We start from the raw sequence: 14,831 nt of genomic DNA, 5'->3' as shown, positions 1-14,831 counted from the left end.
TGGAAATGATTCAGGACTAAAGGTCTGAGGAGAGAAACATGAAAAGCATTAGGTATTCGCAGAGAAGGTGGTAACTTCAGCTTGTAGGCCACAGGGTTGATGACTCTTTCGACAGGGAAGGGGCCAATGAAACGTGGTGCAAATTTCATAGACGGGACCCTAAGACGGAGGTTCCGGGTAGACAGCCAAACCTTGTCCCCAGGTTTCAGGCTAGGAACTGCGCGTCTTTTGCGATCAGCAAAGTATTTATACCGGCTGGAGGCCTTTTTGAGAGAAATGTGAATCTTCCTCCAGATTGAAGAAAACTGACTCAGGGCAGTAGTGGCGGCAGGAACATCCATGTGAGGGAGTTCTTGGAAGTCTGGAACACGAGGATGTTGCCCATATACTGCAAAGAATGGAGTTGTCTCAGTAGCAGTGTGGTAGCGGAAGTTGTGGGCAAACTCGGCCCATGGGAGCAGATCAAACCAGTCATCCTGAGAAGATGAAACATACAATCTTAAAAATGTCTCTAGTTCTTGATTTACCCTCTCTGTCTGCCCATTCGTCTGAGGGTGGTAAGATGACGAGAACTTCAGTTTAACCTGCATGGCAGAACAGAGAGCCCTCCAAAACCTCGCTACAAACTGTACACCTCGGTCGGATATTATTTCTGAGGGTAGACCATGTAAGCGGAAAATCTCCCGTAGGAAGATTTGGGCGAGTTTTGGGGCAGAAGGGAGACCCTGGAGAGGAACAAAATGGGCCATCTTGGTAAATCTGTCCACTACAACCCAGATGGTATTGTATCCTTGAGAAGGAGGAAGGTCGGAGATAAAGTCCATGGACAGGTGTGACCAAGGGCGACTAGGAATAGACAAAGTACCCGTTTTACAGATAGTCGGCATTTAGCGGCTTAATACCACATAGGATACTGTTTAAACCTTTATTTTCAGTCATTAATATTGATCTAATCATTTGGCTGAGCAATTTATCACTATCCTCTATACTGCGTATTATATAGCATTGCTGCAGCTCTGTATAATCAACTGTTGTTCATTATCTCTTTCTCTTTTCACCTGATACCATTTTGGTACAATGTGCAATAATCTGTCAGCATCAAATTGATGGTGATGCATGGTTCCAATCAATTTAATTATCTGCTAATTGTGTACAATTGCTCTTTATCACACCAAGTACCTTTATCATAGGTACTATCAGCATCTTGCAATCATATTATATAGTATTTCTGCAGCTCTGCATACAGCGGAACACAAATAAGAAATTGTTGTTCATTTTCTCCTTCTTTTTCCACCTGATACCATTTTGGTATAATTGTAATAATCTGATAGTAGCAAATTGATGGTGATGTATGGGTCTAATCAATTTATTTGACTGCTAATTGTGTACAAATTGCTTTTTATCACACCTAGTACCTTTATCATAGGTACTATCAGCATCCTGCAATCAAGCAGCCCATTGTCTATCAACCAATCTCAAAAAAAATTTTTTACCTATCAGTATCGTTTCCTTTTCCTCACTTTATACTATCTTCAGGACTCTCACCACTGATTCAGGGGTAATTATCCCGGTCTAACGGTGGCAGCAGATCCCCTATTTTCCTCCTCCACCCATTCTCTTGTCTTTTCTTTTCTCTTATTTCTCCATTTTCGTGAACTCTCATCAGTGATTCTCGAGCCCTCGATATCTAATATTTTTTCTACTATCATACCACACTGGTAACGCCCGAATCCTTCCGATCTTGGAAGCTAAGCAGTGTAGGGCTGGGTCAGTACTCGAGTGGGAGACTCTCGAGGAATACTCAGTTTAGTAGAAATTCCTGGACGGTTTTGCTCAGCGTCTAACACTGACAGCAGATTCATCTTGCTCATTCCATCTTTAATCATCCCATCTGTCTCCTCATCATCGCTCATGAGAGAATAAAAACGCTTCAATTTTCAGGGTCTCCAGCTGTTATTATCGCACCCAGGCATTCCAGAACAATATTCAGTATTTACACTGTAATTAATTCGTTCTGTGTTCCCCCTTTCTTTTCCCCAACTCCCCCCCACCCTTCCCCCCACCCCTACCTCCAATTTTTGACAGTAAACTCTACTATTTTATCAATTATTGTTAATAAAAGTTATATTTAAAAATTCATTTATAATCTTTACTTATTGTCTCTTCTGAGACCTCTTAAACATACAAGAGTGCACCCACAAAAGAGTCTTCTTCTCTCCCTTTTGTTGTATGTCTTACCACTGACTCAGGGTGCACCACCAAACTCAAGATAACATTAGAAAACTCAGATTTTCTCGTTGTATTATGTATTTTGGTTCTAACAATATCTATTAGATACCTTACCATTCTCCAGTGCGGTATACCCCCAATACATTAATGGTTGTAACTGACCTGCAGGAGACTGACGAGGAGTCTTGTGCTGCACTCACTTAGGACAGGATGCTACGAAATCCTTGATGTCAGCTTTCATCTTTGGCCACCAGTATGTCTCAGAGAGGAACTTGAAGGTTTTCAGGACACCGGGATGACCAGTGAACTTGGATTGATGGGCCCAAGACAGCAACTTGGGACGGAGTTCTGGGGAAACAAAAGTCTTACCAGGAGGAGGAGCTGGGGAGACTTGAGATGCAGCAAATACCACTGGACTCAGGATAGAATGTGGAACTGAGTCAGGCGTTTCCTCTTCGGATTCCATAGATTGGGATAAGGCGTCAGCTTTAACATTCTGCGAACCTGGGCGGAAATGAAGCTTAAAGTTAAAACGTGAGAAAAACATAGCCCACCTGGACTGGCGAGGATTAAGGCACTGGGCTGCCTTTAAATATAGCAGATTTTTATGATCCGTGTAGATGTTGAACGGATGTTTGGCCCCTTCCAGGAGATACCTCCATTCCTCGAGGGCCAGCTTAATCGCCAGTAGTTCTTGATCTCCAACGGAGTAGTTAGCTTCTGCAGGGAGGAATTTACGAGAATAAAATCCACAGGGGTGGATTTTCCCATCGGTTCCCTTCTGGGAGAGAACAGCTCCAACTCCAACTGTAGAGGCATCCACCTCTAACTCGAACGGTCTGTTTACATCTGGCTGGGACAGAACTGGAGCAGACATAAAGGCCAGCTTGATCTTCTGGAAGGCCGCTAAAGCCTCTTCTGACCAGTTGGAATGGTCTGCCCCTTTCCGAGTTAAGTTGGTAATAGGAGCGATGAGAGTGGAGAATCCCCGAATAAATTTCCTATAGTAGTTGGCAAATCCCAGGAACCGCTGAATAGACTTGAGAGAATTTGGAATGGACCAATTGGCAATGGCTTCCAACTTTGTTGGGTCCATCTGGAGATCCGATCCGGAAATTATATAACCCAGGAAGGGTATAGAGGAAACTTCAAAGGTACACTTGGATAGTTTACCGTAGAGCCGGTTCTCACGAAGACGTCGGAGGACTTCACGGACTTGTAGACGATGAGAGGGAAGATCTTGGGAGAAGATGAGGATATCATCCAGATAAACAACGAGGTATTTATACAGAACGTCACGGAAGATTTCGTTCACAAAGTGTTGGAACACTGCTGGGGCATTACTCAACCCAAATGGCATTACCAGGTACTCGTAATGACCATCTCGAGTGTTAAAAGCTGTCTTCCATTCGTCACCACTCCGGATTCTGATGAGGTTGTAGGCACCGCGGAGATCTAGCTTGGTGAAGATGCGGGCTCCTTTAACTCTGTCAAATAATTCGGTAATGAGTGGTAATGGATAACTATTTTTAATGGTAATGTCATTGAGACCCCGGTAGTCAATGCATGGACGCAGTCCTCCATCCTTCTTTTTAACAAAGAAGAAGCCTGCACCAGCGGGTGATGATGAAGGACGGATGAATCCCTTCTGTAAATTCTCCCGGATGTAGTCGCTCATCGCTTCAGTTTCGGGAACAGATAACGGGTAGGTACGCCCCCTAGGTGGCTTCTTGCCAGGAAGGAGATCGATGGGACAATCCCATTCTCTATGGGGCGGCAGGACATCCGCGGCCTTTTCACTGAAGACATCAGAGAAATCTTGATAAGCCGCAGGAAGACTTGACTGGGTTTTTACTTCAGTAGACTTGATTGGACAAACTTGGGCTAAACAGGACTGATGGCAATGTGAACCCCATGAAGTAAGTTGTAACGTTGACCAGTCAAACTGTGGATTGTGTAGCTGGAGCCAGGGCATGCCCAAAACGATCTCCTGGGTGGCTTGAGGAATGACTAAGAACTTTATTAATTCTGAGTGTAGGAACCCAACTCCCAAAACCACTGGTGCAGTTTGGTGAGAAATATTCCCCTTGGAGATTCGGCTACCATCCACGGCGGTAATGTAGACTGGGTAAGAAAGTTCACATACAGGCAAGCAAAATTTATTTACCGCAGCTTGGGTGATAAAATTTCCTGCGGCTCCACAGTCCACTAATGCTGATGCAGACTGAAGCCCAACTGAAGTCTCTAAAGTCACAGGAAGGATAAGGTCTTGATTAGAAGGAGCTTGTCTAGAAGATCCCAACTTGACTCCTCCTTTACAAGTCAGGATCTGGCGTTTCCCGAACGCACTGTGCAGGAATTAATCTGGTGACCTGCAGCCGCACAATAAAGACAAAGTCTCTCACGAAGTCTTCTTGACCGCTCCTCAGGAGTTAGGCGGGACCTATTTATTTGCATAGGCTCATCAGAAGGTGGAGACGGGAACTGTACGGAAGGTATCATCCTTGATCTGCGTGGCTCACTCCGAGCACGTTCATTGTTGCGTTCGCGGATGCGAGAGTCCAACTTGATGCACAGGGAAATTAAATCAGACAATTGTACAGGAAGATCGCGGGTTGCCAGTTCGTCCTTGATCCGATCAGAGAGTCCATGCCAGAAAGCTGCTACCAGGGCTTGATTGTTCCACTGAATCTCTGCGGCCAACGTCTGGAACTGGATGACATATTGTCCCATACTACGGGTACCTTGACGAAGTTGGATTAGGTCGGCAGAAGCTGATGTTGCACGACCAGGCTCGTCAAAGATCCGTCTGAAGGTTGACACGAATTCTGCATAGTTGTTAATCAGAGGGTCGGCACGTTCCCACAGAGGAGACACCCAACTCAAAGCAGATCCAGAAAGTAGAGAGATGATGTAGGCAACCTTGGATCTTGACGTGGGGAAATTATGTGACAACAATTCAAACTGGATTTCACATTGGTTGAGAAACCCGCGACATAACTTTGGGCTGCCATCATACTTGCTTGGCACGGGCAGGTGCAGACGTGACACTGGAGCTGATGCAACCGGCATAGAGGAACTCACAGTACTGGCAGGTGCTGGAGTAACAGGAACTGTAGAAGTGTGTACACCAGGCAGGGATTGCTGTAGTGTATCTATCCGGGAGGACATCCCTTGCAGGAACTGGAACATCTGCTGCTGCGCAGCCTCTTGACCATCCAGACGGGAGACCAGATTTTGCAAGGCCTCTGACCCCACACTCCGTCCACCATCCGAGTCCATCGATCCTGAACTTACTGTCAGACTTGGTTTTGTCTGTGTCCCCGGAGGGGGCGCTAGTGGGTCAGTGGAGGTGGATGGGAGAAAACGAGGAGGCTGGATTATGTTTCTGCGCATGAGCGCAATGATATTTATTAAACAGATGGTTCACAAAACGGCAGCAGAAAATAACAGTAGGAAATGCAAATGTCAATTGTACAGCGTGGCAGCTGAAAGTCTATGGAAACAGAATGAATGGTGACTGATGAAATGATAACCGGTAGTGATGATAACAGATGAGTGATAACTTGGCAGAGAATATTCTGGTATGGGAACCAGAGCAGATTAAAACATGGAACCAGCAGAGATGGTGTTGTATGGCAAACCTGGTAGCAGAGGCAGGAGTCTGACTCACAGTGCAGGTGATGAGGCACTGGCAGCAAGCAAGCTGTATCACAGGTGGAGAGATGGAACACACCTGGAGTCAGTCTCTACTGCTAGGCTGAAGCACACAGAGATGGTGGTGAGTGTGAAGCCTGTAGATGGAAGCAGGTATTGCTGGGGCTTGTAGTTCCACGGAGCTGTGAGAAGTAACCAGGAGTACAGAGTCTCAGGTAGAAAGCCAGGAACACGGAACAGCAGGTAGGTATCCAGGTACACGGAGGAAACAGGAACCAGATCCTTACACATGAGTCGCAGGAGTGACACAAAGTTCAGGATGCCTGCAGACTGATCCTGCAGCTTCATATATACCCCTTGTTAAACAGTCATTGGTGGAGTGAGGAAAAGTGGGTGCGGCCAAGCACCGGATTGGCCGCCGTATGCTGACTGCTGGAGGCTGTCATGGCGGCGCCCATGCCGCGGCCTAGCGGGAACGCGGCGTGCTACACGCCCGCTATCACAGGAGCGCTCCCAGGCCCAGGATGGCGTCTGATGGCAGAGACGCGGATGACAGATGAACGCAGGGACCCAGGACGGAGTCCGCAGCGGCGGACAGATGTCAGCTTGGTGAGTCGATTCCTGACAGTATACTCGTAACTAGTATGTATGTATAAAGAAAGAAAAAAAAAACACGGTTAGGTGGTATATACAATTATGGACGGGCTGCCGAGTGCCGACACAGAGGTAGCCACAGCCGTGAACTACCGCACTGTACTGTGTCTGCTGCTAATATATAGACTGGTTGATAAAGAGATAGTATACTCGTAACTAGTATGTATGTATAAAGAAAGAAAGAAAAACCACGGTTAGGTGGTATATACAATTATGGACGGGCTGCCGAGTGCCGACACAGAGGTAGCCACAGCCGTGAACTACCGCACTGTACTGTGTCTGCTGCTAATATAGACTGGTTGATAAAGAGATAGTATACTCGTAACTAGTATGTATGTATAAAGAAAGAAAAAAAAAACACGGTTAGGTGGTATATACAATTATGGACGGGCTGCCAAGTGCCGACACAGAGGTAGCCACAGCCGTGAACTACCGCACTGTACTGTGTCTGCTGCTAATATAGACTGGTTGATAAAGAGATAGTATACTCGTAACTAGTATGTATGTATAAAGAAAGAAAAAAAAACCACGGTTAGGTGGTATATACAATTATGGACGGGCTGCCGAGTGCCGACACAGAGGTAGCCACAGCCGTGAACTACCGCACTGTACTGTGTCTGCTGCTAATATAGACTGGTTGATAAAGAGATAGTATACTCGTAACTAGTATGACTATAAAGAAAGAAAAAAAAACCACGGTTAGGTGGTATATACAATTATGGACGGGCTGCCGAGTGCCGACACAGAGGTAGCCACAGCCGTGAACTACCGCACTGTACTGTGTCTGCTGCTAATATAGACTGGTTGATAAAGAGATAGTATACTACTAATATTATATATACTGGTGGTCAGGTCACTGGTCACTAGTCACACTGGCAGTGGCACTCCTGCAGCAAAAGTTTGCACTGTTTAATTTTAATATAATATTATGTACTCCTGGCTCCTGCTATAACCTATAACTGGCACTGCAGTGCTCCCCAGTCTCCCCCACAATTATAAGCTGTGTGAGCTGAGCACAGTCAGATATATATATACATTGATGCAGCACACTGGGCTGAGCAGTGCACACAGATATGGTATGTGACTGAGTCACTGTGTGTATCGTTTTTTTCAGGCAGAGAACGGATATATTAAATAAAACAAACAACTGCACTGTCTGGTGGTCACTGTGGTCGTCAGTCACTAAACTCTGCACTCTCTTCTACAGTATCACAGCCTCAGGTCAATCTCTCTCTCTCTCTCTCAACCCTAATCTAAATGGAGAGGACGCCAGCCACGTCCTCTCCCTATCAATCTCAATGCACGTGTGAAAATGGCGGCGACGCGCGGCTCCTTATATAGAATCCGAGTCTCGCGAGAATCCGACAGCGTCATGATGACGTTCGGGCGCGCTCGGGTTAACCGAGCAAGGCGGGAGGATCCGAGTCTGCTCGGACCCGTGAAAAAAACATGAAGTTCGTGCGGGTTCGGATTCAGAGAAACCGAACCCGCTCATCTCTACTATATACTACACAATGCAGCACAGATATGGAGTGTTTTTCAGGCAGACAACGTATACTGGTGGTCACTGGTCAGCAAAACTCTGCACTGTATGCCTCCTATATAATATTATTATACTGGTGGTCCCCAGTCCCCACAATAAAGCAGTGTTAGCACAGATATATGCAGCACACTGAGCACAGATATGGAGTGTTTTTCAGGCAGACAACGTATACTGGTGGTCATTGTCAGCAAAACTCTGCACTGTACTCCTCCTATATAATACAGCTGCTCCCCAGTCCCCACAATTAAGCAGTGTGAGCACAGATATATGCAGCACACTGAGTACAGATAAGGAGCGTTTTTTTCAGGCAGAGAACGGATAAAACTGGTGGTCATTGATCAGCAAAACTCTGCACTGTACTCCTCCTATATTAATATAAAGCTGCTCCCCAGTCCCCACAATGATATAAGCAAGCACAAATATTTGCATCAACTCAACAATGAATAAACGGAGAGGACGCCAGCCACGTCCTCTCCCTAACATTTCCAATGCACGAGTGAAAATGGCGGCGACGCGCGGCTGCTTATATAGAATCCGAATCTCGCGAGAATCCGACAGCGGGATGATGACGTTCGGGCACGCTCGGGTTAACCGAGCCATACGGGAGAATCCGAGTATGCCTCGGACCCGTGTAAAATGGGTGAAGTTCGGGGGGGTTCGGTTTCCGAGGAACCGAACCCGCTCATCACTAGGTGTAACATATAGAAAGGGCACTACTGTGTGGTCTAATATGAATAAAAAGCAGTATGGTGTGGTGTAATGTGAATAAGGAGCAATATGGTGTGGTGTAATGAGAATAAAGAGCAATATGGTGTGGTGTAATGTGAATAAGGAGCAATTCAGTATGATGTTATGTGAATGAGGGGCACTACTGTGAGGAGTAACGTATATAAGGTAACGTGGTACTACTGTATGATGTAATGGGAATAAGGGACACTATCGCATTATAAATTGTGAATAAAGTTGCACTACTGTGAGGCATAAGTTGAATTGGGGGTACTATTGTGTGGCCATGCCTCTTGCCAGCAAAAACACATACCTTTTTGGGCTGTGCGCCGAATGTGCACACTGTTCTTATTTAAATTACAGGGGGTAGGAAAAAAAAAAAGGACTGCTATGGGTGGGGGTTGATGGTGCTGGGAAAGGGGTGCAGGGTCAGAGGCGGAACTAGCGGTGGTGCTAGGGGGCACCAGACAAAATCTTGCCTAGGGCATCATATTGGATAGGGACGGCTCTGTATATATATATATATATATATATATGTACGCAAACCAGTGGACGGGACTTGGAGGCTCATGTGGTACAAAATACACTGAAACTGCAAGTTTAAATGACGTTTCATAACTGTGGCCCTTTTATTATGATGATGGGCCACAGCTCTGAAACTTTGGCATTTAGACTTGCTGTGTCAGCGTATTTTGTACCACATGAGCCTCCAAGTGCCATCCACTGGTTTGCGGTTACTACTATTTACAGAAGGGGCACAGATGGTTCCTGCTGCATTCCTGGGAAGAAACCCCCCCCCAGTAAATCCTGTGTTTGCCCCTGGCAGGACTGTAAGTGGGAAGAGCAATGAGTATAGAGGGGAGGAATCTGTATTCATTCTTAAACCGCCCCCCCCCCCCCCTTAAAAGTAAAGTCTAGATCCGCTACTGCTCTGACTTACTATGGTCACTCTGACTGCAGTCTGTGCAGAGGAGCCGCGCTGCAGCTCTAGGACCAAGACCAGGTAAATAAAAAGCAATATCATTGTCATTCACTGTCTGTTCCCATCACCCTTTCCTTCTCTCTATCACACTCTCACCAACTGCTACTGCTGTCACCCTATCCCTGGCGTCACGATCTTCCTGTCACTCTCTCCCTGGCATCACCCTCTTCCTGTCACCCTCTCCCTGACATCACGCTCTTCCTGTCACCCTCTTCCTTGTGTCACCCTCTCCCTGGCGTCACATTCTTCCTGTCACCCTCTCCCTTGTATCACCCTCTTCCTGTCACCAGCTCCCTGGCATCACACTCTTCCTGTCACCCTCTGTTCGCTATTTTGTTGTCCAGGACTTTCATTAACTTAATATTTCAATAATATTTATTTTTTATTTGATAAAAATTGACAATGTATTAGTCGCTAGCTCATCACAAGTTTAATGAGCAGGGAGGCTGCGTGTATTGGCAGTATTGGACTGAGATGCAAATTAGTGGTGGGGGGTCGGGGTAGTTGATGGCGATTTTGTAAGCCATTGGTGGATGCGGTTACCTTTAGTGGCAGGAGCAGCGGGCATAAGGGGCGGCGGTAGCTGGCATCGGCTCAGGTGCAGTAGTGGACGGTGGTAGGAGTCATCGACGGAACTCGGTGTACATTATGGCTGCAGTGCCTCACCAGCCACTGACCTCACCGTACGCCACTGAGCCTCACTAACCTTCCCTGCGTCTAAAGAATTAAATGCTATATTTGAAAAATCCTGGGCAAACCCGGAGAAAAAATTCCAGATCCCAAAAAGGGTTCTGGTTGCTTTTCCCTTCCCTGAGGAGGATAGGAAAAAATGGGAAAACCTACCCATTGTTGACGCATCTGTCTCCAGACTGTCTAAAAAGGTGGTTTTACCTGTTCCTGGATCTACTGCGTTAAAAGAACCGGCTGATTGTAAGATTGACATTTACGCTCAAATCCATTTACACTGCTTCAGGAGTGGAGTTAAGGCTCACTATTGCCTGTGCATAGATTTCTATAGCCATAGTAAAGTGGTTGGGCACATTACTAGAGGATTTGAATACAATGGATAGAAGTGACATTGAATTGTTTTTACGTAACATACAGGATTCTGCGGGGTTCATAGTGAAATCCATGAAAGACCTGGGTACGTTGACTGCGCAGATATCTTCCATGTTGGTATCAGCTCGCAGGGGACTCTGGCTACGCCAATGGTCTGCAGACGCAGAGTCCAGGAGAAGTGTGGAGAACCTACCCTACACAGGTCATGCTCTATTTAGGGATGCATTGGATGCGTGGATTTCCACGGCAACCTCGGGTAAGTTATCTTTCCTTCCCTCTGATACACCTCCTACACAGAAACCATATTCTTCAGCTGCTTCGCAGTCCTTTCGGACTGCTAAGGCCAAAAAGTCCAAGCCTCCTACCACCTTCTTTAGAGGTTGTCATGCGAAATCCAAAAAGCCTGCTCCCACAGGCTCCCAGGACCAGAAACCTGCTTCTGGTTCATCAAAACCCTCAGCATGACGGTGGACCGCACAGCCTGGAGGAAGAGTTGGTGGGTGCGAGACTCAGGCGTTTCAGGCACGTCTGGGTGTCGTCCAGTATGGATCCCTGGGTACAGGATATTGTGTCCCAGGGGTACAGACTGGAGTTTCAAGAACTCCCGCCTCACCGATTCTTCAAATCAGGCTTGCCGGCCCTGCTGACAGTCAGGGCTATCCTACAGGAAGCCATTCTAAAATTGGAAAAGTCACAGGTCATTGTTCCAGTTCCACCTCATATGCAAAACAAGGGTTATTAGTCGAACCTTTTCGTGGTACCGAAACGGATGATTCGGTCAGACCAATTTTGAACTTGAAATTGCTGAACCCTTATCTGAAGGTGTTCAAATTCAAAATGGAGTCTCTCAGGGCAGTGATCTCAGGTCTGGAGGAGGGAGAGTTTCTGGTATCCCTGGATATCAAGGATGCGTACCTCCACATTCCGATTTGGCTGCCGAACCAGGCTTATCTCAGATTTGCACTGTTAGTCACTATCAATTTCAGGCGCTGCCATTCGGACTCTCCACAGCACCGAGGGTGTTCACCAAGGTGATGGCAGAGATGATGGTTCTCCTCCGCAGACAGGGGGTGAACATAATCCCAAATCTGGACGATCTGCTGATAAAGGCATCGTCCAGGGAGACGTTGTTGCAGTCCATTGTTCTCACAACTCATTTGATCAGGCAGCACGGTTGGATCCTGAACCTTCCAAAATCACATTTGCAGCCGACAAGGAGATTGTCTTTTCTGGGAATGACCCTCGACACGGAAGTGCAGAGGGTGTTTCTGCCAGAGTGAAAGCATTGGTGATTCAAACAATGGTCCGGGACGTCCTTAAGCCAGCCCGGGTATCGGTTCATCAGTGCCTTCGCCTTCTGGGGAAGATGGTTGCCTCTTACGAGGCTCTACAGTACGGAAGGTTTCATGCTCGGTCCTTCCAACTGGATCTCCTGGACAAGTGGTCAGGATCTCATCTACACATGCACCAGAGAATACGTCTGTCGCCGAAGGCCAGGATTTCACTCCTCTGATGGCTCACCTTCCGGAGGGCCGCAGGTTCGGGATTCAGGACTGGATCCTTCTAACCATGGATGCAAGTCTCCGGGGCTGGGGCGCAGGTACTCAGGGGAAACCTTCCAAGGAAGGTGGTTAAGCCTGGAATCCAGCCTTCCAATAAACATTCTGGAACTAAGAGCCGTCTACAACGGTCTTCTCCAAGCGGCCCATCTTCTGCGAGATCGAGCAATTCAAGTGCAGTCGGACAATGTAACGACGGTGGCCTACATAAACCGACAGGGCGGAACGAAGAGCAGAGCTGCAATGTCAGAGGTAACAAGAATCATCTTCTGGACAGAAAAACATGCATTGGCACTGTCTTCATTCTGGGAGTAGACAGACTAGCGGACTTCCTCAGCAGACACGATCTCCATTCAGGTATTGTTCCAGGTCAAGGGACCCGCAAGCCATGGCAGTGGACACCCTGGTATCTCCGTGGTAGTTCCAGTCAATGTACATGTTTCCTCCACTTCCACTCATTCCAAGAGTTCTAAAACTCATAAGGAGAACAAGAGTTCAGGCAATCCTCATTGCTCCGGACTGGCCAAGAAGGGCTCGGTACGCGGATCTTCTGTATCTACTGCTGGAAGATCCGAGGCCTCTTCCTCTTCGGGAGGACCTGTTGCAACAAGGGCCGTTTGCTTATCAAGACTTACCGCGGCTACGTTCCGAACAAAGTCATTCCGACCCTCATACAGGCTAGGAAAGGAGTAATGTCTAAACATTACCATTGCATTTGGAAAAAGTATGTATCTTGGTGTGAATCCTAGAAGTTTCCTATGGTGAGTTTGAACTGGGGCGGGTTCTCCTCTTCCTGCAGGCAGGTGTGGATATGGGACTGAGGTTGGGATCTGTAAAGGTCCAGATTTCGGCCTTATCCCTTTTCTTCCAGAAACAATTGGCTGCCCTCCCGGAGGTTCAGACTTTTTTGAAGGGGGTTCTGCACATCCAGCCTCCCTTTGCGCCCTGGGATCTTATTGTGGTATTGCAGTTCCTCCAATCGGATTGGTTTGAGCCTCTACAGGAGGTTGAGGTCAAGTTTCTCACGTGGAAGGCTGTCACTTTGTTGGCCTTAGCTTCTGCTAGACGTGTGTCGGAGTTGGGGGCTTTTTTCCTGTAAAAGCCCTTACTTGATCTTCCATGAAGATAGAGCTAAGCTCCGGACACGTCAGCAGTTCCTTCCGAAGGTTGTGTTGGCTATTCGTATCAACCAACCTATTGTGGTGCCAGTTGCTTCTGACTCCTCAATTTCATCAAAGTCCTTAGATGTTGTAAGGGCTCTGAAAATCTATGTGAAGAGGACTGCTCGTCACAGAAAATCGGACTCTCTGTTTGTCCTGTACGAGCCCAAGAAAATTGGGTGTCCTGCTTCTAAGCAGACGATCTCTCGCTGGATCAGGTTCACTATCCAGCGTGCGTATTCTACGGCAGGATTGCCATGTCCAAAATCTGTTAAGGCCCACTCTACTCGTAAGGTGGGTTCTTCCTGGGCGGCTGCCCGGGGTGTCTCGGCTTTACAGCTTTGCCGAGCAGCTACTTGGTCTGGGTCGAACACGTTTACTAAGTTCTAAAAGTTCGATACTTTGGCCTTTGGGGACCTAAAGTTTGGTCAATCGGTTCTGCAGGAGCCTCCGCTCTCTCCAGCGCCGTAACTAGGTGTGTGCAGAAGGGGCATTGCCCACAGCGCACACCTAGTTAGAGCGCATATTCCCCCTGCGCTCCCACTGCCTGTCCACCAGCGCGTGGTGAGCCAGCCCAGGACTTTCACCCGCGCTGGCTGGTAAGTTGTGACCTCAGAGGCAGAATGGATGTGTGCAGACAGGGGAGTTAAATAGAACTTCGCCTGAACGATATGGAACGGTGATGAGCCCAGCGTGAGGTGATTAGCTGTAAGGCAGCGGCAGCTCCCTCCCACTCCACTGCTCCGTCAGACTCCGCCTTGCCTCAGGCACCGTGCCTGAGGCGAGGCGGAGTCTGACGGAGCGCAGTGCAGTAGGAGGGAGCTGCCGGAGGGTGTCGGGAGAGGCAGTGCTGCGACGGGTACAGCGCTAAAAGTGACGCTTTTATCAGGCACTGAGGTTCTAATTAAGAGCAGGACTGGGCCATTAATCCTTCACTGTGTCTGATGCCCAACCCCAAGGAGGAGTCAGATCAAAGGCAATCAGCAAGAGGTGGAAAAGTGAGCTCACCACTTGCTCTGACTGAAATAGATTGAAGCCTGCAGAGCTGGACTTGAAGACTGCGGAGTCGGACAGGTCTGTTACATTATGCCACTTCTCACATAGAGTGATACAAGTGTTAGTCCTTATCAGTGCCGTAACTAGGTGTGTGCCGGCGGTGCTTATGCATATGCGCTGTGTGCGCAGGACCCGCCGGCAGCACACGCAGGGCCACACTGTGCTATTCTTTTAATACACTGCCCTGGTCCCGTCAGCTACAGCGC

General features: G+C 47.7%; 1 pseudogene; it reads left to right on the top strand.

The window, feature by feature from the left end:
* The first annotated feature begins 1,697 nt into the window (after positions 1-1,697).
* Positions 1,698-1,816, top strand: LOC134937154 (5S ribosomal RNA; annotated as a pseudogene).
* Positions 1,817-14,831: the final 13,015 nt, after the last annotated feature.

This window comes from Pseudophryne corroboree, chromosome 6 (assembly GCF_028390025.1).
Source record: "Pseudophryne corroboree isolate aPseCor3 chromosome 6, aPseCor3.hap2, whole genome shotgun sequence".
In the NCBI taxonomy this organism is placed as follows: domain Eukaryota; kingdom Metazoa; phylum Chordata; class Amphibia; order Anura; family Myobatrachidae; genus Pseudophryne; species Pseudophryne corroboree.
This window is presented reverse-complemented; position numbering and strand designations above follow the sequence as displayed.